The sequence below is a fragment of the Podarcis pityusensis genome, assembly GCF_964106645.2.
Source record: "Podarcis pityusensis genome assembly, chromosome: 7".
Classification (NCBI taxonomy): domain Eukaryota; kingdom Metazoa; phylum Chordata; class Lepidosauria; order Squamata; family Lacertidae; genus Podarcis; species Podarcis pityusensis.
Window position 1 is genome coordinate 63,388,904 of NC_138031.1, and position 26,853 is coordinate 63,415,756.

The 26,853-nt window shown below is 41.9% G+C and overlaps 1 long non-coding RNA gene across 1 annotated transcript in view; it reads left to right on the forward strand.

Moving 5' to 3' along the window:
- The first annotated feature begins 2,847 nt into the window (after positions 1–2,847).
- LOC308482193 overlaps positions 2,848–26,853 on the forward strand; it is a 37,853-nt gene continuing 13,847 nt past the window's right edge. The window contains exons 1-2 of the long non-coding RNA XR_013989135.1: positions 2,848–2,981; positions 7,203–7,368. This is a non-coding gene — a long non-coding RNA (uncharacterized lncRNA). The remainder of the gene's footprint in view (positions 2,982–7,202; positions 7,369–26,853) is intronic.

The window sequence follows — 26,853 nt, forward strand, 5'->3', positions numbered from 1 at the left end:
TGACTAAACTTCACAAAACTTTCACGCTGAACTCCTGAGGATCCTTTCAATACACACTCTGGATGGTGACTTTCGTCTTCAAACTTTTCTCTTCAGTCAGCTTTGAGGCATATTGGAAAAATTCTTCTGTGAACTCACTGATTATGATTAGCCATTTTCTCATGTTTGGAGATCACTTAGGATTATTTTGTTTTTATTCTTTTGCAACTTCTACAAACCCATCATGATTAATCTTCTGCTAACCCAGAAGCTCACCCCATATTCAAGAAAAGAAAACATATTCAATCCATAGCTCAGTGGGAGAGAATCTGCTTTGCATGCAAAAGATTCTACCTTCAACCAGTTTTATTGGGAATCTTTAGTAAAAGGACAGGAAAAGATCTGGGCCTGAGACCTTGAAGAGTCACTGGTACTACTTAGTACACAGAACTCAGTTATATTGATCACTGGCCAGAGGTGGTAAAACACATTATGTTTGTGCTTCACAAGAATCTCATACCCTCCAATATTTCTCCAATGAAAATAGGGCCATCCTAAAGAAAAGCGGGAGATTACGGGATCAAATCAGAAACTGGGACAGCTTCTGTAAATCCAGGACTGTCCCTAGAAAATAGGGATATTTGGAGGGTCTGTAATCTAAGCTTTGCTTATCTAGATTTATGTATGCTTTCCTTTCCTGTTTTGCCTTCTGTCTCTTCCACATTCGCAAAAGGAAAGGAAAGGAAAGGAAAGGAAAGGAAAGGAAAGGGGGAGGCATGAAATGTAAAGCACATTCCAATAAAAAGAGCTCATTCTCTTACCCACAGATAACAAACTGACCCAGTCCCAGGGCTCTGGACATTTTATTGTTACCAAAGCTAAATCACACACACGCAAGCAGTATTCTCAATACAGACACAGTTGTGAAGCTAGCAGGCCATTAACTTTTGCTCAAGAAGGATGAAGTTCCACCAGGGAGCTGCTTGAGCTGTGATGGAAACAGAGGTCTCCCCCAGAAAGTTGAGCTAAGAGCTGATATTCCTTGCCATTTTTGGGAGGCAGACAGGTTTGGGCATGCGTTGGAGCTGGCTGCTACTGCTTTATGAACAGAACAGCTTGCAATGAAAAGCTGTCATTTTTTCTCAGGGTGTGTAGAACCAGTTAAACTAGTACATCATACCATAGAACCAGTATCTATCACAGAAGCAGCTGTGATGTATTGGCACTTAAAGACCTTTGATTTCAGCCTAAGGGAGTGGTGAAGGAATTAACAGTTGTGTAGCTGTAAAAACAAAACAAAACAAAACAAAACAAAACAAAACAAAACAAAACAAAACACAAAACAAAACAAAACAAAACAAAACAAAAACATAGATTTAATATATATATTTATATGTTTTGGCAATTTGTAGTTATAAGTGGAGACCCACATAAAATGCTGTTGATTGTGTGTTTCTGTGTATACCTTCTAAACTCCCTTTTTTACTTTTAAGGACACACACTCACAAGCAATACTCATATGAACATGCTTCTCAGACATGCCACTCACATGCCAGTGTCATAAACACACATTTCCACACATGCTTGACCAACACTGCGCTAGAGCTGCCTGCTCTCTTCTCTGCTGAACTCATTCCCACCAACGCTACACTGCGCCATCTGTTCCTTGGCAATTCGAAGAGGCAGTTTTAAAAGTAGTTCTGTGCAGTTGGAATGTTTATAGCCGTCCTATAACACAGCGACATGAGCCAGTGACTATTCATTCAACGAAAGCTGAAGCTCTCATATAAGCAATAGGGATGGGGATTTCAATGACTGCAATCCGCATTTACCCCAGGTTTCTATAACATTTTGTCAAGTTTATCTAATATTTGGGTGCAAATCGACAAGACCACTGCATTTCTGCAAATCTATCTAAACAGTATTTTATAGCACAACCCTGTTCATGTTTTCTCAGAAGTTAACCACACTGAATTTAATGGAATTTATTCTCAGCTAAGTGTGTACAGGATTGTGGTTTTTGTTTGATTTCTCATTTCTTTGAGCATGGTTCTCTAAAATATTTCTCCAAGCTAGCTTTTGCTTCGTAACTGAGTTGCTTGAAATTTGTCCACTGTGATCTTTGGATTATTTCTGCCTTTTATTCCTTTTTGTCTCTGCCCCCCCCCCCCCATTGTGGCAATAGACTAAAATTCTTGATACCATTCTGATTTTAAACGACCATTTAATTCCTTCCATTCTTCTGGCACTCATCATTCTTGCTTCCGCTAATAAAGATTTTTAAAAATAAAATACCTTTGTCTGAGAGGTCCTGGCCCTCTTCATCTTCCTAAAGTCCTAAATGCTTCTTCAGATAAAGCAGGGCACTTGTTGAAAACATTCTTGTTTAGACAAGCCTACCCAGATATTTAGAAAGTAGAAGTAATTTTAATCTGTTTTAGTATTTCAATGTTTGTATGTTTTGTTGTGAATTTTTCATGATTTTCTTGTTTTGTCTTTTGGTGACTTGCTTTGAGGGGTGTTTTTGTTTTTTTACGATCAAGCGGTGTCTAAATTTTATGAATATATATATATATTTTAAAAAAGACACAAGGGCTGAAATTGTATGGAAGCCTTACTCTGCACATGAATAGCTTAAGCACTTCTGTAAGAGAGTTGGTTGTGGCCACGCCATTCTATAAACATCAAAATGCCTATTTTGAGGTTACGCCTCACCACAGAAAACATGTTCTGAGGCAGAGACACCAGCTTGGGCCCAAGCTGGGGGGAGGGGGGAACAGACAGTGTCGTGTCACTCACACGACGTCATGTGCGCATCTGTGATGTCACATGAGCGATGGAGCCTGCCACTGATGCTGCACCACGTTTGGCTTGGCCTCCTCAGCACCCCTCAATAGCGGGGTGTGTGTGTGTGTGTGTGTGTGTGTGCTAAACAATATGGAGGAGGCTGAAGACACCTCAGCCCTAAGGAGTTGGCACCTATGTTCTGAGTCCCCACTGAGGTAAATTACGGTTAAATGGAAACCCTGAATGAGGGATTCTAAAATAGGCATATTCACATATGAAAGGAAAGGGCTTTGAATGCAAATTCTCTCCCTATGGTACAGAACGTGGATGGGGCCCTCCAGATGTTGTTGGATTCCAGTTCCCATTATCCCCCATAGCCAGCATATCCAATAGTCAGAGATGAAGGGAGCTATAAACTGGCAACATTTGGAAGACCATAAGTTCCTCACTCTTGCTTTAGAAGTGTATCAGGGTGTCTCAGTCTAATTTACCTCACAGATCTGATGCGACTATGGATGGGCGTGACCATGTACCCCGATTTGAACTCATTGGAGGAAAGGGAGGATGTTACTGTGATAATAAATAAAATAAAATGAATACATGGGCCCCTTTCATTTAATAAGAAAATGTCTTCATACTTAAAGAAAAGAAAAGGGGGAAAAGCTGAAGAAGCATTAGACTGCTGACCTATGAGATGTTTTAATACCCATTAATATTTCATCATTGTTATGCTGAAGAAATACTGAGGGAAAAGATTTTTTTTTTTAGTAATAAAAAAAGCTCACCATATTCTTATCATTCTGCCTGTGGGCATAATGCTCTAGCAAAAATCTTTCATGGGAGAGATAATTACAAGACAACGGTAGAGAAATTTGTGTTATAGCGTACATGAATGCTCTGGTGTGTTGGCCTGTCTGCTCTTGGCAGCACTGGGGTTGACTTGGTTTTCACAATTACATTTCCTTCTGGGGAACAGGAAGAGGAGGTGGTGTTCTGTTAAAGTCGCTCATATTTTACACCCCTGAACAAGGGGAATTGAGAACGCTTGAGAAGCTTTCAAACTCAGATGTTCCCCCACCTCTCTCTATTCACACAAATATTATACACACATAGCTGTGTGTGTGGCTCAAAGTACTTTAGATACTTACACAATAGACAGAAAATTGTTTTTTTTTTTTAATAATATTTATTGAGATTTCAAAAGAAAACAAAAAAACAAAAAACAAAAATTACACAAAGACAAAAAATAGGAAATACAAAAACTTACACACAATAAGAAAAAGATACAAAAGTAAAAAAATTAAAAATATGAAAAAGTAAGAAATACAGAAGAAAAATAATAATAGAGAAGAAAAAACATTAGACCTCCTCCTCCTCCCTTCCTTTGTATTCTAGTTATTAATTATCCCAGCAAATCCTTTCCATTTTTCTATTATATAATAGATCTTACAATTTAAAATTTAAATCTTAATTATACCAACTTCTTATATTCATAATGTTCTTTCATGATCCTTCTATTATAAAATAAACTTTAAAATTTAAAACTTAGATCTTGACTTTACCCACTTCTTATATTCCTAATGTTCTGTCATAATTCTTTGTACATTTTTGCTAAAGCCCGGTAAATTCTTCCAACATTTTCCTATCATTCATTTTTCTCTCATTCTATCATTCATCAGCTTTATAAAACATTCTATTAATTAAAAAAACAAACAAAAAAAAAAACCGAAAAAAGAGAAAGAAGCATATAATCAAGTCCAATCTTAATCCAACGCCCCTTCCTCCTGGTTTCGGGATTTGTCAGTCCTTATTCATCAAACTAACCCGGTGACCTTATGTCCGAGGCCCTCAAGTCACTTCCATGGCCCTTCCGCAGCTTTTCTTCATATTTGTGGCTGTAGTCACTTGCTCGTAGTAGCTCCAACTTAATAGTGCTTTTAACCCTTCTCATCAGATCAGATCCTTTTCCCTGTTCATCGCTGCATTCCATATAGTATTTAAGAGCATACTTCAAGGGCCCCCCGAATTTGAGGACCCCCACATTTCCAAACATATCGCAGCCTGTTACTGAATTTAAAAAGTCCAAATATCCCAACATAGGGGGGTCAATCCAGCCCCCCATTTCCAAACCACACTGAACTTTCCCTTCCCATATCTGATTTTTCCCAAATTCCATTATCAAGTCTGAAGGATCAAGCTCCTGTTGAGACTGTTCTGTCAGGCCACACTCCTGATTTAATGCCACAAACCCCTGTTCTGTCAAAACACACTCCTGGTTTGAATCCTGGATAGACTCCACATCTATTCCCACAGTTTGATCAACGCCTTCCACTGCCAGTCCGAGATTTCCAGTCGACTTGGCCATCTGGTTCACCTTATCATGTAGTTCTTCCAGTAGAATATTTGTTTCTTTGAGCAGGCAAACCACAACTTCTGAAAACATTGTTGCACTCTCCCACGGTTCTTTATAACAACTGTCAAGTCCTTGGCATTTAGTTACAGTTTCTAAAGCTCCCCCTAGGGGGAAAACTTATATTTGTTTCTGATACATTTCCATGTTACTTAAAATCCTTTATCCTTATATATTCGTTTAAAATGCGAAAGGGAACAATAGAGTCACAAAAGTTCTCTTCTTTTAACCATCTGACACACACAGATACCTTGATTTGTTCACGTCAGTCCTGACTTCCCCGCTCCAGGATCAGGACGAAAATAACTTCCTTTTACTGCTTCAAATAGTCCAAAAAAATATTCCCAATTTAAAATGTTGGATTCCACTCTTTTGAGAGCAATTTTCAAAGCTCTAGTACAATTTGACTTTGCTTTGTTATATTTACAAAAGAATGGAAGGGTGACTTCCTGTTTAGCCCTTACCGCTCCGTACCAAATTCAATCAATTTTTCTTTCTTTTTTTTTTTATAGTCCAATTCTGCCCTTTTCACTAATCTTCCTTTAGTATCCCAATTTGTCCAAATTCTGGGTACTCACGGATATTTGTTTTAAAGTCCGAATTGTCCAGGAAAAAAGGCAGCGCTCTCCGGCAACAGCTATGCGGCTTCACTCCACAAAAGAAGCAGACGACTCACAGCACAGCGCCTTCACTTCCCCGCTCTGTTCCGGAGCCCGTTGCCGGGTTCCTTTGCAGACCGGGGGGGCGCAAACAGTGCCCGCCGAGTCCCAGGGTCACAGGCTTCACCCGCCTGTGGTTTGAAGGGTCCCCGCTGCGCCGAAGCGGTTTTAGACCCGATTTCTGTGGAGCGATCTCCCTCTGGGTTAGAGGGATTCCGCCATTGCCGTTGGCGCCACCTCCGGAAGTCCCTCACTAGACAGAAAATTGAAAATTGGTACATGTGCAATTCTGCTGCAAATTTTACCTCATAAATATTGTCCATCTAAGCTGGACATGTCACAGGAAATGGAGGCACTGGATTTTGCCCTGCACATATTTTAACAATATTAAGACTGGAGGAGGACAAGAATGTTTTCTGTGCCAGCAAAGATAATTGATTTATTGGAAAATTATCTCTTCTATTCAAAGCATGTGCAGTGCATACAAAAAATGAACCACCAACAAGTTAGATATAATTACCTGTCCATGTCATTAAGCAAGTGTCTATACCTGCAAAATTCCTCAGGGGTGCATATTTCCCTCTGACTTCTCAATGAAAACCCTGGTTCTTGCTTTGCTCATCTCCCCCACCTTAACTATCACATCCTCCTTCTCTCTGGCCTTCTGTTGTCATTGTAGCCCTTGGCCAGTATATATTTATTTCAGGAATCAGGGACGGAGAACCTTTGGTCCCCCAGGTTTGACTACCAGGTTTGACTGTTTGGTGGGGTTATTGTTTTTGTTTGTTACTATGGCATTCATTTCTGTGCTTTTTATATTGTAAACCGTACTGTGATCCTCTGAAATTTAATAAAAGCTTGCATGTGATTTCGCAATGTTTTGGTTGAGGAAAGAAAGGCATTGCTTTAGCATGGATTTTTGAAGTCCAAATTATTCTCTCCATTTTCAGGGGCTCACTACTGTGCATGGTGCATTACAAGGTCCAGCTACGTGAGATGCAGGGAATGCTGTAGGATGATAGGACTCCTGAGCGAGAAGCGCTTTCATTCTCTGCCCCACCCTGGTTCAGTTTTGCAGTGCTGCCAAGTTGCATGCCTTGCGCAGGATTGCAAAAGTGGACCAGGCCCTATTGCTCCCAGGTTTTCCCAGCAGTGCCCAATGTCCATGAAAATGTCAGAACTACCTTTCAAAAATTGCACCCTAGTTTACTGTACACTCAACAAACATTGAGTGCTTAGCACAGTACCCCCTTCAGGTTGGCACCCAGGGAGAGGGTTTGGTTTATCCATCCTTAAGGCTGGCTCAGTGGAGGAGATTTAGAAGGCTTTTGAAAACTCCCTTTTTCAAATTAGTTATTTCATTGCAGGGACTGTTTTGCTTCACCTTGTTGCTGAGATCTTCCTTAAGGTGTGGAATGGAAAGGATGGCAATGGAGAGAGAAAAAAGCAGAGAGGAGACAAGATTTCAAGTGTCTTGTTGATTGGAGTGGAAAGGAGGGCATGGATGTCACAGTTCCTGCAGCTGAATTACTGGTGGGGAATCTACCCATAAGAGTAAGGGAAAGGAATGGAGTCTGTGCATGTGTGTGTGTGTGTGTATGTAGCACTACAGCTAATTTGAACATCAACAAATCAGTCAAATGATTTTTGGCTAATGTTTAACATTGTTTCTTACTTGGGAAATGCCTAAGCTCCCAGCAGGCATTTATTTTAGATCTGTTGATCAACCCAGAAAATCTGGAAAACAAGGATGTTTTATATGTGGAGTATGTGTCTGTGTCACTGTGTAGTAGACACAGCATCACCACCATTAAGGGAAAAAGTCCCCACCCTTTCATTCTATTCAAAAGGAAGGCCTGTGAGGACTAGAAAAAAGAGGATACTGTCTCTTTATGAATACTAATAAGGAAATCAAGGGGGGGACGAATGGCACTTCAAGTTTCATCTTTCCATTTCCTAGAGGCGCAGACTCTGCGAGTTGTCACCTTGGTGTATTCAGTGCCTCTTGAAGCACTAGACTCCTCCAGAGAGAATGTCAGCCCCAGCCCAGGGCAGTTTTGACAAACAGAGTATATATTGATACATGATAAAGTATGCTAGAAATCACCCCAGCGCTAAAGGCTACTATAGTTTTAATATCATCATTTGAATTAACAAGCATTCTGTGGAGAAATAATGAGCTTTCATTATTCAGAACATCATCCTTACCGGGGGAACTCAGAAACCATTAGCTCTTGAGAACTTAATGAAAAGATGATAAAGAATGTTTTTTAGATAAAAGTTTGAACGGGCGCACTTGGTAACTGAAGTAAAATATTAATGTTTCTTTGGATGATGAATTGGCGTTGCGGAGCTCCGGTGTTTCCGAGGGAAAGGTGGTGCACGCAGGTGTTTTTGGACTGTCTCACACCTGCATGGGAACCCCAGCAGAAGCGGCTGAAGGCTTGTCAGTAACTTGTCAGTGAAAGCTGCATGTGAAGCTTAGAAATCTCCGGGATAGATGCCCTGGAAAGACATGCTGCATATTCAGTAATGTATCTAATTATTCATACTAGTAGCAGTTCTGGGGGTGGGGTGGGGAATGGCGATAGCGGGCCTTCAGGGTGTGAAAAATTACACAAGCCACATTCAGAACAAACAGTTTACTTCAGTTTAACATTATTTTATACCTGTATTGGTCTGTACCCACCGTAAAGCTCAGTTCGTAATAGTGCGGCCCCTAAGCAACAATTCCTTGGTTCCCCTCTCCATATCACCTCAGTCCCTCACGAATCATATTGTTCTAATGACTGAGTTGACAGCGAGAGATAGGACATAAGCACTGCCATAAAAAATAATATAATCACAAATTCAAGGGGACCTATAGGGGCCTAACCTATAGAGGAGAGGTGGTTGTTGTTGTTGTTGTTTTAAAAGCATATACCACTGCATAGCCCCAGTAATGTAAACATTAGGTTCGGGAGAGGAGTTAAATCAAATAACGGGGGCAACTTCTGCATTGCTAAAAAGAGAGAGGGCAAAAGTGGACACAGATCAGCACAATTCTAGAAATAATCTATATGATTTAAATTGAAATACAACACATTGCTCCACAGTAGGGTGAAACTGTGGAAAAAACTCAACGTAGCACTAAGCAGATCGCTCTGTCAGTGCAAACATTTCTGCTTGCCTGATGGAACAATCTGCCTTTTCCTCCCCCTGAGTGCTGTCCTGGGTGTTCTCCTGACCACCCTCCTCCATGTCAGTTTGGGGGGCAAGGGGGAAGAAAGGTGGGGGAAACTCTGCTGCACTAGCAAAAGCCCTTGCATGTCTTTCCGCTGGTGGAGCTTGGTAGTTGAACCTCCTTGTGGCTTGTGTGCCAGCTTAGTCTGCTCTCCAAGTGTTGGTGGGCAACATCAAGACCCCTGCTTTTCCTTCTTAAGAGTCTTCCTCTTAAAACTGGACAGACTGAGTAGCCCTTTGAACAGATGATTGTCCTTTGTGAAGGAGTTCACATGGCCATCGTATGGGCATGATGAAATGCAGAAACTACTTCCAGAAAGTTGTGAACTGGAGATAATAAAGACAAGCCTGCAGAACAGGCACAGTATTTTGGATTTATTTTTTTTGCAAAGTGCATCACATTCTGAGCTTTAGAACACTGGCCTTCAACTGGGGGATCGGGACCCACTTAGTGGGACATGGCCTGATCCAATGTGGGTCTCAACAGGAGCACTACCACCATGCATATAAATGGCAAAAGATTAAGAAAGGGGTTCCCAAATGCACGTTTGGGTTAAAAGTGGGTCCTGGGTCTTAAAAGGTTGAAGATACCTGATTTAGAATATCTTGAAAGTTGCAACAAAACATGAAGGGAGAGCACTGCTAATTCCTAAAGAGGAGCATCCCTGTGCCCTGTTTGTTGGTGCAAATAGATGAGCAATTTTTGCTGTTCTTTCCCCAGCATAGCTCTCTCTGTCACAGAGACAATGGCTGCTTGCACTTTAGTAAGCGGTGTCCAGAATAAACTTTGAGATCACCCTTTACATTTTCACATAGCACAATCTTCCTCCTTGAGGAAAAAACACTCTCTCACATTGCCCATAATATAGGGTTGCCATCTATCTGTGTGGAACTCGCTGAAATGTCTGGGAAAATCCAGACGTATGGCAGACAATGTTGGCAGTGTAGATTTTGGCAAATTTCATTAAAAATAGCTCAAAATCTTTGGTCAAAAAAAGAAAAAAAAAAGAGAAAGCTCCACAACTTTTGTGTCAGGGGCGAATGGAGCTAATCGCAAACTAGCAGCAAAATGTTCTCTCTGTAATGATCACAATCCAATACAGAGTCAATAGATTTGCCTTTGAATGTGAATTGAATCAAATTCCACCCCCCCCCAGTCAATAATAAAGGTAAGATCCATGTTGCTCTGCGAACGAAATAAAAATGCCATTCAAAAATGATGGATCCTGAAGTTTCGCTCAGAAAGCATTGAAATATTTTGGCTGGGTTGGTGTACTTTTGGAAATTCTCTATGGGTGGCTAGCGACGTTTCTGCAATAAAACACACACACACCTAAAACGTCACGCAATAAAGGTAGGAAAAATATATATAAAAGTCTGGATGTTATTGGGTGTGAAGCTCTTAAAGGACTACTGTTCGCAAGGGGTATAAAAGATCACTGGATTTGAATGTATGCACCCCACTAAGATGTGTTAGTCTTGCTGTTGGCTTCCTTTAACCATTACAATTTGCTTTTTTCAGTTGTTTAATTCCTGATACTTATATGCACAGAGGGATTGCAAGCCGTTTCCACCTGTGGACAATTGGAGCAGGCAGTTTGTCCCAGGGAGAGAACCCAGAGGGGTTGCGTGCACTCCAAACCCCTCTTCCCGCCTGACGCTTTCCACTTTGCTGTGGAAGATTTATTACATTTATTTTCAGTGGCAAACTTGAAAGTGGGCAGGTGAAAGGCGGGGGGAGGGGAGAGAAGGAGGAATAAACTACCACAATAAACAGTCTAAAGACAACAGTGTTTGCATATAGCAGATGCATTTAGGTAAATGCGGTTACCTCGAGAGGTGTTATCTTCTGGGGAGCCTTATCATAATTTTGTTTTAAACTCAAACAGCTGTTGTTTAACTACCACAGACCACAATTTATCTACAGCTTGAGGCCATAAAGGTAGCTTTATTACACACATTGCTTTTCCCTCCTCCTCCAATTTGGTTTAATTTCAGTATGTCAGACATCAAAATGCTATATACAATTTGCATATTACAGAGATGTCGTGCCTCAGATTCCCATACCCGGCTAAATGGGAGAGTTGATTCACAACAGGCCTGCTCTCTCGTTTGATGAATATGGAAGCTCTTCTGCCAAGTGCACTGTATGCTCAATGTACTCTGTATGGCGCTACCATTGGGGTTTGTCTGGTGGCTGCAGCTGGTGCAGAATGCAGTGGCCAAGTTGCTTGATAGGTGTCAGAGACTGGACAGAGGACAAATGGTGGAGACCGCCTCCCCATCCTGACCCTTCCAGGGAGGAGGAAGAGGAAGACAGTATAGATTTACAACAAGGGTTTGAGGAAGGTTGCTAGGAAATCATGGGAGAGCCAGAACAACACCCAGCTGACATGTTGTCATTAGAAAGCCTTCCAGACCCTCCATCTCCCAGAACTTGGAGAGCCTTAAAAGTAGGAGAGCAAAGAGCTCAAAGACAGAGGGCATGTAGCAGCGCCCATAGAGGAAACGATGAGAATGACGAATGAGGAAGTGGGAGAGATGGGCTGGGTGGAGATTCACTTAGGACAATGCCATTATTCAAGAGGCTGGGTTCTATAGCCTCTCTCTGTAAAGATTGAAATAAAAAAGGATGGTAAGAAACTTTCCTTGTCATTATACTTTCCTGGGCAACCAGCTGGGAGCCGCTGACAGCATCCTGACAATAAGGGCAAACTACCACCAGCATAGAACACCTTGCTTATGGGATTTTTAGGGGCTGCCAATCTGCTACTATCACTGCAGATGGTGACAGCAGTCACGAAATTAAAAGACGCCTGCTCCTTGGGAGAAAGGCAATGGCAAACCTAGACAGCATCTTAAAAAGCAGAGACATCACCTTGCCATCAAAGGTCCGTATAGTTAAAGCCATGGTTTTCCCAGTAGTGATGTATGGAAGTGAGAGCTGGACCATAAAGAAGGCTGATCGCTGAAGAATTGATGCTTTTGAATTATGGTGCTGGAGGAGACTCCTGAGAGTCCCATGGACTGAAAGAAGATCAAACCTATCCATTCTTAAGGAAATCAGCCCTGGGTGCTCACTGGAAGGACAGATCGTGAAACTGAGGCTCCAATACTTTGGCCACCTTATGAGAAGAGAAGACTCCCTGGAAAAGACCCTGATGTTGGGAAAGATGGAGGGCACAAGAAGAAGGGGACGCCAGAGGACGAGATGGTTGGACAGTGTTCTCGAAGCTACAAACATGAGTCTGACCAAACTGTGGGAGGCAGTGGAAGATAGGAGTGCCTGGCGTGCTCTGGTCCATGGGGTCACGAAGAGTCGGACACGACTAAACGACTAAACAACAACAATCTGCTACTTGGCCAAGTTCAAGACGTTGGCACAAACAGCCCTATACAGGTTACCTGAGAGACCACCTTATCCCTTGCACACCCTGTAGATTGCTGCGGTCTGCCTGAGAGTGTCTCTTGCAAGTTTCAAAGACTCCAGAAGCTCGGAGAAGGGCTTTTGGTATGGCTGCCCTGGTTTTGTGGAAAAGTGCTCCTGTGGAGATATGACAGGTGCCCCCCTATCTGCACTTTCTGGAAACAATTGTTGTCATCTTTGTTCCAACAGGCTTTCACAGCTGGATAAATGGGTCTTTGCCACGAGTGTATATTTTGTATGTTTTTAGTTTTGTTTTAAATAAACCTGCTTTTACTTCTTTTTCTCTTGCACATTGCCTTGAGATGATTGTATAGAAGGTGATTAATAAATTAGTATTTATTAATATAACTTCAGTTCTTCAGAGAACAAGAAGTGTTGGTTTTTCCTAGAGATATACAGTCGAATCAGAGCTCCTGCAGCCAGTTCTTTGGAACAGATCCCTGGAGCATATATATATGCTCCATATATATGGGGTGGGAACTGGATACACCCCCACCCACTGCACACAGACTAGCATCACAGATACTATATAAGTGGTCCTTAGTTTCACTGGAATAAGTGGGCAGAACAGGATGAAGGATTTCAGTTTAAAAAGAAATTGATGTGCATCCCCCCCCCCAAAAAAAAGTGAGAGAAAAGAATGGCACTGATTCTTAATGTGGAACTATTTGTTTAAGGTATAACTCATCACATTTGCTCACCTGCTTCATTCAGCTTGAAGTGGGAATTTTAAGACTGTTTATATTTCGGTGTCGCAGGAACAAGACCCCTTTGTTGCACTGTTATCTTAAGGGTGGACTACATGAACCTGTTGGCACTAATCAAAAGGAATCATACCATAACTCAATTACTAATTGACCTTTCCAACTCCAACATCCATCACGTAACACGAGACAGCCGGCTTGAGCTGCTCTGCGAGAGCATGTAACAAACTGCCCAGCGAGAGGAAGCTCACTTTAAAAAGAAGAAAATAATGAAACACACCCATCTCCCCAACGTGGCATGCTCAGAGCCATCAACCTAATTTCATCTCTCTGACACTTAGCACTTATAGAAAGGCAGGTGTGGCCAGACAAGACAGGAGGAAATTAGTGCAAGGTTTTCTTTACATGAACAGGCTAGCCCCGCGGTGACGACTTTACGACTTGCCTGTTTGAATATGGTACCTGCCCTACGGCTGGTTAATTCGAGCACAAAGGACTACATCAGATATGGTCCCTGCAGTCCTCCCTTAACTGGCCCTTTGGACTCTGCCCAGGCCATAAAGCCACCCTAGACCACATTTCTCTCTGACCCTGCTCCACTCTCTTGACTGCTTTGGGACATTCTTGTCATGGACTGGTTGGACGCAGAGGAATGATGGGAGGAACCATCTGGGGGAACCAGCAAGGGAAGAAGGCTCAGAGCCTGGAGAGTAGTGATGGGACAATGATGAGTCAGAGAGAGAAGAGGAAGAAGACTGGGAGGAGAAGGTGTTGGAAGCTGAAGAGGGCTTAGTGAGCTGGGAGAATCTGTGGCAGAGAGATGTCTAGAATCGGAGGCAGAAGCTGAAGCAGGGAAGGAGGGAGGCCAGGAGAAAGAGAGAAGTCCAGCTGGTGAAGAGGCATGGGTGTCTCCCCCTCCTCCTGTGACACGCTCCCTTCCCCCAGTCTCCCAGAACCAGAGGGGGGCTGAAACAGGCAGAGCAGTGGCGGGCTTCATGCAGGCACAGTCTCTGATTGCTTGGAAAAAGCCCTGTAAGTAAACTTGACAAATGAAAGTGGATTGACTAACCACTTACCCCTCAGGCTCAGTGTTACACTTCTGTAAAATAGGAATATTAACCAATTGCCTTTGAACTAGCCTTTCTGCATCTCTTTTGGGTGATTTTGGAGTTTTGTGTTATGTAGGAACTCAGATGCCGATTTGCACTTTTATATGCAATCTGTTCCAGGCTGATGGGGTGCAGGACTTAAATTGGATCCCACCCAAGCCACCATCTGGTTCTTCCCCTACTGGTGGAGCTCAGAGTGAAAACAAAGTAGATCCCGTAAGCCTGAAGTCAGAGGCCCGAGGCTGGGTCTTTTTCAAAGGCATTTGCAGGCTGGGCTGTGGAGTTGGTTTGTCTCAGGAAGGCTGAGGAGTTTATTGAGCTATTCCGACCTGCTGAATCTGGAATGTTGGTGGTGATGGAGAGAAATCATTAGTATTTTACCTTATTTAATATGGAAATCATGTCAAAGGTAAATGTCAGGAGGCTACAAAATTACCCTCCTTATCTCCCATACATTTATCAGTTGATAAATGGAAAGACAGTGCTGCCAAAATAACTGTGAATGAATAATTTATAAAATGACTGATGCTTCGTGTATATTGTTTCAGGCAGGAAACAGTAGGACATCAATAATCAAAAGGAGCCGGATTAATTTAGCAGAATTCTGCAGCTAATATTTTTATCTAAATGCTACAGTCGTGGACCTCCATCGTCAGGAAATCCCTCCCTTGGCCACTTGCTGCCGGATTCAAAGCCCACACAAGTCAATGGGAGGCTTTGCATTTGCTACAGTTGGTTTTTATTGCAGACCCTTTGACAAGGCTGGAGTTTTTCTTTGTGCATTTCTGATGTCCATATTTGTACACTGAGTACAGGTACGTGCAGCGGTGCTGGGGGCAAGCCTGTTCCTTAACCTCGCGTTATCCTTTACACTGGCTTCAGTGTGTTCCCATCACTGGTTTTTGAAATCACACACACATACACAATGTTAGCCACAATCCAAAAGTGTCCTGCAGTTTCTTGTGAAATTGCGTCTCCCGCAAGTCAGCTTCAGTCTGACTTGAGAACTGTAGCCTTGTGTGCATTTGAAAGCTGATCTTTCTTTCTGGAGTGATGGTGATCCTACACGTCTGATGTCAGTGTGCAGAAGAAGCCCCTTCCCCTCTCCACCCACCACTACTTGCCAGTAAAAACGTTTGCCCCTTAAAATAAAATGGGGGGGGGCCCTCCGTGACAGAATTCAGGACACATTATGCTTTTAAAAAGGCACAGTGAGGGAAAGCAATGTATGTGTGCAAGCATGAGAGAGACAGTCCAATGGCAAGATCAGGAGAGAAATGGAGGTTTACAGGTACAGTTTACATCTGCCTGGACTGAGGTCTTGGGGGAAGGAAAGTTCATTTAATTTGACTGTCAAAGGAGGGGTTAAAATGCTAAGAAGGAATTTTAAACATCTTCAACTCTGTGTTGTGCTCACTCAGGCCACATCAGGACCTGTGGACAAATTTTAAATAGCCATGGTTCCTCACCCCCCCCCTGATTCCTGGGAAATGTAGTTTACCCTTCACAGAGCTACAATTCCCAGCACCCTTAACAAACTACCCTTCCCACGACTTCCGGAGGCGGCGCGAAACGGCAATGGCGGTCCTCTTCGGTCTCTGAAGAGGGGCTCCGCAGAAAAGGGTCGTCCGCTGCGGCACAGCGGTGACCCATCAAGAAAAACCACGGGCAGAGTGAGCCCGTGGCCGTGGGACTCGGCGGGCACCAGGAGCGACCCCAAAAACGAAGAAGGAACCCCGTAAGGGGCTCCGGAAACGTGGAAGGGGGAGCGGTGCTGTGAGTTCATCGCTCTTTCTGCGGGAGCGAAGCCGCGCGGCTGCTGCTGATGAGCGCCGACCTTTCTTCTTGAAACATCAGGCTCTAAAGTACCTACTCGTGAGTAAGGATCAAATATTTTGGGACTAAAAGCTTTAAATTTGGCTGAAAGCGGGAGACGTTAAACAGGAAGTCCGTCTTCCGGCAGTGCTTTAAAGATCAAAGGCAAAGATTTTAACAAGCGGGAAGCAGCTTTAAAAGATTAAAAATTTGGGACTATCGTGTTGACAGAATTGGCTTTTAAAAAGAAGGAGTAAAGACTTTTATTTTTAAGTGTTTTGGATCTCAAATGGGACTTTCCTCCCCTTTATGGATTACAAAGAATTAAGAACCAAATCTCGGACTGACAGGAGAAAAAGAGAGCTGTCATTGCGGAAACTGTATTTAAAATAGAGACTGTTGCAGTGGAGTGATACTGGCAAGATACAATTAAAGAAACTGTTATTTGCACCTTTTATCTGAGACTTTGTGACAGCTTGGGAAGTGCTCTGTAAGTTAAAAAAGTTTATGAAGGACTTTTGGTAAATTTGACTGTTTGGGGCTGCAGGGACTTTAATGGCGGATAAACTTCTTTCCTTTTTATGAACTACAGTAATACTCCCCCTAGTGGAGTTTTGGAATTACAAGTGCCTGGGAACAAATTTTATTTTGACTATCTGCTGCTTTGTTATTTACACTCTGGAACTACCCTTCCCATGGGACAATATATAATTTGACCTTGACTCATAGACAGGTGTGGAATGAGTGGCCAACCGAAAACAAGATCTGCTAAAACGAAAGCAAGACAAGCCCAACTTGTGCAAACAACTTTGACTACTCAGTCACGTAGATCATCTGTCCCAGCTGTTTTGGGAATACAAGAAAAAGAAACTGCACAGCCTGCACCAGAGGATATGGCGGAGGGAGGATCGGATACCTTCTTAAAACAAATGCTAGAACAATTTGCAATATTGAATAAGAAGGTAGATGACCAATCGGCAAAAATAGACCAAGCCACATCCTCTATTACTAAACTGTCTGACCAAGTTGCACAACATACACAAGTTATTGGGAATCTTAAGGAAGCAACTGTGGAAAATCGGAGACTGGCTGAAGCAGCCAATGAAAAAGCAGAACAAGCAAATCAAAAAGTTGAGGCTATAAAAGGGGAGGTATGGCCATTACACAAGCATATTAGTGACCAACAGGCCTACCTGTCTATGGTGGAATTGAGAAACCGGGAAAATAATCTGAGAATAAGAGCTATTCCAGAGCTTGAACAGGAAGATTTAATTGGTTATCTGACAGCAGAATTTTCTAAGTTCTGGGGTATAGAAGAGGACAAAGATTTCAAGATCACAACTGCGTTTAGATTGGGAAGAGTCGTGAGGAGGGATAAGCCCAGAGACTGTTTGATTATTTTGAGATCCAAGCAGGAGAGAGATAAAATACTAGGCCTCCACTTTAAGAAGTCACTTGATATCCAAGGAAAAAGAGCAGAATTTTATAGAGATATCCCTAAACAACTTTTGGATCTCAGAGCTACATATACAGACCTAGCAAGACTACTGAGAGGAAACGCGATTCCGTATAGGTGGGAGTTCCCCCAAGGTTTATCTTTTAATTTTAAAGGAAAGAAAATTAAGATCAAAACACCAGAAGATAACCAGAAGTTCCTGCACGACCACGGAGAAGACCTTCAGAAGGGAGCAGTAGCCTCTTGGCCACCGCCACTGCCTGGAATAACACCGATACCTACACCCTCGGGTCCAGAAGAAAAAGAAGACACCCCACTATAGGAACAACAGATTGATTCAGGATGTCTCTGCAGCTGTACAGTTGGAATATAAATGGCGGCAATTCCCCGGAAAAAAGACGAAAGATTTTTCATATTTTGAAAAAAGAACAATTGGATATTATTTGCTTGCAGGAAACGCATGTGACTAGACTCCACAGGAAGGTGCTAATTAACAAAAGATTAGGCCAAGAATTTATTTCATCAGACAGAGTTAAAAAAAGAGGAGTGGTAATCTACGCAAAGGAGAACTTGTCACCGAAATTTTTATTTAAAGATGAGCAAGGAAGAATTTTGGCAATTGAAATACAAACACAGGGAGAAAAATTTTTGATTTTAGGAATATATGCACCAAATGAGGGGAAATCGGAATTTTACAAGAAGCTGCACGAGATAATGCTGGACTATCTGGACTATACCAACATCATAATGATGGGTGATATGAATGGGGTGGTCTCTACTCACATGGATAAGTCACAAAATCAAAATTTAACTAAAGACGGCAGACTACCTAAAACTTTTTTTGAACTAACTGACAATATGGACCTGATTGATATATGGAGGACAAGGAATCCCCTGGGTAAAGAAGGAACATTCTTTTCTGAGGCCCACCTATCATGGACAAGAATCGACCAAATATGGACAACTAGAGGACTGGCACCTAAGATCAGAAAAGTGGAAATCTGTCCAAAGACTTGCTCCGACCATAATGCTTTGAAAGTGGAATTGAGACTTACTCCAACCGGTTCTTTCAGATGGAAAATGAATGACACCCTACTAAGAGATCAGGAGATTGTGAAGAAGGCCCAAAAAACTTTAAAGGACTATTTTGAAATTAATTTGAACACTTCGGTGGAAAAGAGAACAATCTGGGACGCAAGTAAAGCTGTAATGAGGGGGTTTCTGATTCAACAGAATACAATTAAGAAAAAACTTTGGAATGGAAAAAAAGACAAGATATTAGAGAAGATAAGAGAAGGAGAGAAAAAATTGAGATTAAAACCAAAATCAAAAGAGGTTTTAAGAGAAATCAAATTCCACCAAGCTCAATATGCGAAATTGATAAACCAAGAAGTGGAATGGAAAATTAAACAAATGAAACAAAGATCATTTGAATCGGCAAATAAATGTGGAAAACTGCTAGCATGGCAGTTGAAGAAGAGACAAAAACTGAACTTTGTCACTAATCTAGAGGTGGAAGGCAGAAACATTCAGAAACCAGAAGAAATTAGAAAGTGTTTCCAGAAATATTTCAAAAAACTTTATACACAAGGGCCTCAAGAAGTGTCTGAGATAGATAAATTTTTAAAAGCAAATGGTTTACCAAAACTATCTCAGGAGAAGAGGACAATCCTGAATTATAGAATAACACAACAGGAAATTGAGGGTGCCATTCAGAATATGCAACTAGGCAAGTCTCCAGGCCCAGATGGACTTACCTCCAAGTACTACAAGACATTAAAAGACTACTTGATACAACCGTTAATGGAGGTTTGTAACCAGATTATGGAGGGGAGGAGGGCACCGGAAACGTGGAAAGAAGCCTTCATCACATTGATACCTAAACTGGAAACTGAAAAGACTCAACTTAAGAACTACCGGCCCATCTCACTCCTAAATGTGGATTACAAAATTTTTGCTGACATTTTGGCAAGTAGACTTAAAAAAATACTTAATGAAGTAATTCACAAGGACCAGGCAGGCTTTCTCCCAGGGAGACATTTGTTTGATAATACCAGGAACATTGTTGATATTTTGGAACTTTTACAAACTAATATCAATACGAAAGCTGTGTTAATTTTTATTGACGCGGAGAAGGCCTTTGATAACATTTCTTGGATGTTTATGAAGAGAAACCTGGAAGGGATGGGAGTGGGGCGGGGGTTTGAAAATGGAATAGAAGCAATCTATTCTGAGCAAAAAGCTAAACTGATAGTGAACAATGTGGTGACAGAGGAGTTCAAAATTGAAAAAGGGACACGACAAGGGTGCCCACTATCCCCTCTTTTATTTATTTCAGTCCTGGAGGTGTTACTGAACATGATTAGGGAGGACCGGTCGATACAAGGAGTACAGGTCGGAGCGAAACAATATAAACTGAAAGCTTTTGCAGATGATTTGGTTTTAACATTACAGGAGCCAGAATCTAGTACAAAAAGAGTATTAGAACTGATTTATGAGTTTGGTCGGGTGGCGGGATTTAAGTTGAATAAGCAAAAAACCAAGGTTTTGGGAAAAAACTTGACATCTTCGGAAATAGATGGGTTTCAGAAGGAAACAGAACTAAGTGTGGTAAAAAAAGTGAAATACCTAGGGGTCCACTTGTCAGCTAAAAATTTGAATTTATTTAAAGACAATTATGAAAAATGCTGGTTGGAAATCAAAAAAGATTTGGAAATCTGGTCAAGATTGAAACTTTCCTTGTTGGGCCGAATTGCAGCTATAAAGATGAATGTATTGCCGAAAATGTTATTTTTGTTTCAGACCCTACAGATTGTGGACAGAGTGGAATGTTTTGGAAAGTGGCAGAAGGATATATCCAAGTTTGTTTGGCAGGGCAAAAAGCCCCGGATAAAGTTTAAAATATTAACTGATTCGAAAGAAAGAGGGGGGTTTGCCCTGCCGGACCTGAGATTATATTATGAAGCTGCAGCCTTCTGCTGGATGAAAGATTGGTTATTACTTGAGAACACTGATGTCCTAGATCTGGAAGGGTTTGACAATGCTTTTGGTTGGCATGCATATTTGTGGTACGACAAGGTAAAGGTTCATAAAATGTTCAAAAATCATATTGTTAGAAAATCAATATTTATGGTCTGGATAAAATACAAGGACTTATTAGAAGGTAAGACTCCGAGGTGGCTCTCACCAGCAGAGGCCAAGGCCCGGAAAAAACCTAATATGGAGGTTGGTTGGCCGAAATATGGGGAAATTATAGAAAAAGTAGGAGAAACTTGGAGACTGCAGAGTTATGAAAAATTAAGGAATAAGGTGCAAAATTGGCTTCACTACGCTCAAATTCAAGAGGTTTTTAAGTTGGACAAAAAAATAGGTTTCCAGGTGGAAAAATCGAAACTAGAGACAGAATTGTTGGAACCAAAGACCAAGGTACTTTCGAGAATGTATAACTTGCTGCTTAAATGGAACACTCAGGATGAGACAGTCAAATCAGCCATGATAAAATGGGCTCAGGACATTGGGTACAACATTATGTTTGAGGACTGGGAAAGGTTATGGACCACTGGTATGAAATTCACGGCATGTAATGCCTTGAAAGAGAATATTATGAAAATGATATACAGGTGGTACATGACCCCAGTCAAGCTTGCTAAGATATATCATTTGTCTGATAATAAATGTTGGAAATGTAAGGAGGCTGAAGGGACATTCTTTCACCTCTGGTGGACTTGTCCAAAAGTGAAGGCCTTCTGGGAAATGATATATAATGAGTTAAAGAAGGTGTTTAAGTACACCTTTCCCAAGAAACCAGAGGCCTTTCTATTGGGCATTGTCGGCCAGAAGGTGTTAAATAAGGATAGAACCTTTTTTATGTATGCAACTACAGCAGCAAGGATTCTCATCGCAAAATACTGGAAGACCCAAGATTTACCCACACTGGAAGAGTGGCAGACGCAATTGATGGACTACATGGAATTGGCCGAGATGACTGCCAGGATCCGAGATTTGGGAGAAGAAGCAATAGAGGAGGATTGGAAAAAATTTAAAGATTATTTACAAAAATTTTATAAGTTATATGAATGTTAAGAATTCGCATGATTAGGGAAATTCAGCTCCAACAATAAGATTAAGGTATGGGAAACTAAGTTATATAAAGGAAGGACTAATGTTTAAAAGAATATTATATATGTTATTAGTGTAAATTGAAAATAAGTATTTTAAACGTAAACCACAAGTATTTGAAAGAACAAAAGAATGTACGAAATAAGGTTATAATTTGCTGAAAAAATTTATTGTAAAGAACGCACGGTGAGGGAGACGTGGGGAAGTCCGGTTGGTTATGAAAAAATGCTCTGAAAGGATGATTTTTTTTTCTTTTTCTTTTTCTTTTCTGTTATTTCTTTGTATAACTGACTTTGTATTTCTATTTGGAAAAAAAGCAATAAAAAATATTTGAAAAAAACACAAAAAAACCCACAAACTACCCTTCCCACAATTCCTTGTGTGCACACTTTAATTGTATGGGATATGTGCAGCTCCCATCGTCCCTCATCTATGGCCATACCTCTCCTAACCTATGACAGTTGATGCTCTAAAATCTTCCCAAGATTCTGAAAAGGGAATTAAATAACAGGAACAGCTTAGCATTATCTAATACCACCTCTCTTTCTTTCAGTATAAATAACTCCCCTTCTTCCTTTTCAGACCCAGGATAAATCTCAGGTTCAGAGTGACGCCTCCAGTCAAATCTTCCTTTCCCCCTCCAGTCTTCCACATATACTCTTTTTGCTTATGACCCATCACCATGCCTGTTTTTCTTTTCCGGAGACGTGAATTCATAAGTAGAGCACACAATGAATTAACTGATGAGTTCCACTGTTCTTTGTTGCTGAACTAAGCACTTCCAAAATAACACTCCAAAATCCCAGCTACAGAAAGCCATCCCTCTTTCTTTCAAGAATCTACATTTAGGTATATAATTTTTTGGGGGGGGAGGAAGGGATGGAGAAATAATAATAAAAAATCTTATAAGGAATATTCACGCTTCTTTGATGTCAATGAGTCAGTCTTTATTTTTATTTTTTTTTAAATTCTCTTCAAAATCTTGTAGTCAAATAATTTAGACATTCCTTACATTGACTTCCATTGTATATATATATAAAAAATGGAAATCAAGAGAGAGTTCTGTAAATACATTTAATCTGTCAAGCAGCTTAAAATTCAGTACTGGGAAAATAAAGTAGGGAGACGCTTGTTCTTCAGATAAAATGCTAAGCAGGAGAGACAGTCCCCCTCGGTTTTCTTCCCACATCTTTCTCTGGTGTTTCTCTCCACCCTGTTCCCCCCCCCCCTTATTGATATTGCTGTGCTTTTTGATCTCTGCAGTTTCTTTGTTTTGGCTTCCCAGGTACCAAGGGAGAATGGCTAGCAGTGAGTTCTCTTTCAGCTTTTCCTGCTCTGAAAGCCCCTCTGGCTTAGCCAGCTGGATCACACTGAATTAGTCAAGTACTTCATTATCTCCCTTCTCTGCACATTTTGCTCCAGGTAACAAAATGCCCAAACAAGAGAGCCAGTGCCTTCTGCCACACTGTCTGCGAAGTTACATTGTTGTGGCCAATTCTGCATTATCAGCCTCGTGCTCTGGGAGGGCATCACTTTCCATCCCTCGCCTGCAGTCCTCCCCGATATCCATTTAGTCACAGCAGTTAGCTAACCATGTAGCTGTTGATAACATAGCACGGGGTGCTGGCATATCCAGACACACACACCGCCCTGCTCTCCAAGCCCTTAGGATGTCTGGGATTTCTCTTTGCAGCGAAGGGCCTACAGTAGGAACAGGGACTAGCTGGGAGAGCCAGACCAATTACATTGTTGGGGTAGATGCGGCTGCTATGTGAGAATTGGTCTTGTTAGCAGGCCAGCAGGATGGAAGTTTTGCAGCAGGGCTTTGCGCTTTTTGCTGCAGTGAAGCACCACTAAGCAGTTAACTAGGTCAGGTACAGCGAGCCGCTGCTTGAAATCGCCTTCCTGACTAGTGAAGCTTTTGTCCAGCTGGTATTTTTAATTTTTGTTTGAAAAAAATTCCCCTCCTTTCGCTGAATGAACGCCATCGTGTTAAGCTTCTCTCCTTCGTTCACATTCTTCAAGACTGCAGTTTTTCAGTGGCCACTGCTGCCTCTTGTATTTTTCGAACCACATGTTTCCTCTTGCTCCTTCTTCCCTCTACTGAATGCCTTTCTTACAGTGACCTTTTAAGTTACGCTACAAACCACCTTTCTCTCCTGTGATGGGTAAGGTGGATGGCAGTGAAATCCCATGGAAGAAGAGAACAGAACAGATCCACTTCTGTTGACTTCTTTGGTTATCTGGGCTGTGGGGGAAAGAGGCTATCGGTCACATTATCTAGGCTAAAAATATGTGTGAACAGCAATATATTAAAGACACCTAGCAAGAGAGGGTCAGAGCTCAGAAGTAGACTGCATGCTCTGCATGCAGAAGGCCAGGTTCAGTTTCTGCAGATTGCCCACTTAGCACATTGCCAAAAGCAGAGGACAGAGAGATTTGCATAAAATCTGCATAAGCTGATTTATATGGATAGATTCAGAATTAGATAGCTATAATTTAAATAGGAATACAATCTATCTCCCCCATACTGGGGAGGACTGTGACAAAGTGACCTGTACTAGGCCTCCCTCCATGTGCTAATGGGCTAATGTGTGGATGGCCATCTGTTCCGGGATGTTTTAGCTGAGATTCCTGCATCGCAGGAGGTAGGACTTGGGGTCCCTTCCAACTCCACAATTCTATCATTCTAACTGACCATGGATGGGCAAATTCCAGACCCCTGTTCTCTCTTCTTACCATTCTTTTCTATAAATCATACTTTGAACTGGATCACTGAAATAAACTTGGAGTCAAGTGTGCATTTCATGCTTTTTATTCAGCTCATAGTAGCAAGGAATGGAACTTCCCCCGAAATGTCTGCTTTATATACATTATTTACACAATGGGTCCCACGTGATTGGCTAGTTCCGGATTCTCCTGTAGGCCAATCAGGCTGCGGATTCACTTCCACCTGAAGTTGGATTGGGTGGCTCCTGCGGACCAATCAGACTGCTGCCTTCTGGATCCTATTGTTTTAGGACCAATCAGACTGCTGCATTCTGAATCCTATTGTTCTAGGACCAATCAGACTGCTGCAATTTGGATCCTATTCAACTCAGTACATAACAATCACTTTTTGTAAAGTAGCACCCCCCCAAACAAACCCCCAAATCCTAACATCTCCTGTTCAATCGATCAATAGCAGATGATGTGGAAGACCTCTACTGAGATCCAGGAGATCCATTGCCAGTCAGAGTACAGTGGTGCCTCGCAAGACGAAATTAATTCGTTCCGCGAGTTTTGTCGTCTTGCGATTTTTTTCGTCTTGCGAAGCACGGTGTCGGGAAAGTTTTGGAAAAGCTTCAAAAATCACCAAAGTCTTTAAAAACCTCAAAAAAGGCTACCACACCGCGTTCTATGAGTTGCTCCTCGAAGTCAAGTCGCAACTGTATTAACGGTGTTAAGAAAAAGGAAACAAACTTGCAAGACGTTTCCGTCTTGCGAAGCAAGCCCATAGTGAAAATCGTCTTGCGAAGCAGCTCAAAAAACAAAAAAAACCTTTCGTCTAGCGAGTTTTTTGTCTTGCGAGGCATTCGTCTTGCGAGGTACCACTGTACTGAGCTAGATGGACGCAGACTCTGATCTAGTAGCTTCCTGCGCTCTTATGGGGGTGGAGGAAAAAGTATTTGCATGTTGGGAGTGAAGGGAGCAAAATTATTTTCTGTCAATGCACTGAAACCTGAAGCCATTCAATGCAATGCGATTGTCTCTAGTTTCAGGACAATGCAGAAGGAAATACTGTATATAAGAAAAACCATGGCTTAGACGTTGTATGTTTTAGGGATCCATTTTAATTGATTTTAGCTACTGTTTGTTTTTTGAACACTTTCTTAGGAATCCCTGTGATTAAGTGGTATATAAATAGCTCAAATCATTATCAAATAATAACATAATTAGTTTATGGAATTCATGGCCTGAATGTCCACTTATATAGCTGGTGTCAAACTCACCTTAGCTATGTGGGGTAGGTCTACCATGTTAATTAGAAATGCAGCCTCCGTGATACAGTGGATTGGAACCACAGTGGTGGAAGGAACCTCAAAGGTCATTTAGTTCAGCCTGCTGCAGGAAACCTACAATGACTGCATTTCTGATAGGTTCCCATCCAGTCTCTGCTTAAAGAATACATTTTCAAGAGGATAGTCTTATTATCTGGTTATAAAACTGCAGTGAAGGATAGCAAGGACAGTAGGACCCATCTGTTAGGGCCAAATGAGATGTGACATTCAGTGCATCTCTGCATGTAACATGCAGGTTTTAAAATATGCAAATAGAATCATCTGGAAGAGTTGCATTTTGATAATTAGCAAGACCACAGCAGGCAATCTAGTTTTGTTTGGCCCTTGGTGATCATAGAATCATAGAATCATAGAGTTGGAAGAGACCACAAGGGCCATCGAGTCCAACCCCCTGCCAAGCAGGAAAATGATGATGGGAAGGTATGAATCAGGGATTTTCAGGTTCACACTTCAGTCTCTAAACTTCTACATAACATTAACTCTCACTATAAATTAAGGGTTGTATCCAAGGGTTGTCCACACTTCAACTTGCCCTGTGCCTAAAAAGCATAGGCCTGAGAGGTTTTCCATTGGTCCCCCCAGTGCCTGATTTATGTATAGGCTAAGTAGGCTGAAGCCTAGGACCTCGAAATCTAGGGGGCCTCACCAGCCTGCCCATTCCCCAGCAGGCAACCTCCCCTCTCCCAAAATTGCAAACCCAAGCCATCATGCAAGGGCACGGCAACTCAGGCTCAGCAACTATGAGACTTGGGGCTAGCCAGTGGGGCCAAATTTGAAGAAGTGGGGCTCAACTTTAGTGTTTTTTTTTGGTTGGGTCCCAGTTCACAGCTAAAGTCTGCAAAATCTTATAGATATAAATAAAATCCATCTAGATTGCCCTTAGGAGTGGCCCACAGGGCTCAATTTGGCCAAATTGTTCCAATTGCCTTAAGGTCAGCCCTGATGAGACTGTGCAGCGGTTGGACTGACAAGCCCTGCACCTTCTAGGTCCCTGGTGTCACTATTCAGAGTACAGACTCAAGGACTTGTTAATAAAGGGGGGCACTTATTGGAAATCAGTTTTGTCACCTCTCTGCCCCCCCAGACCCTGGGATGATGAGCCCAG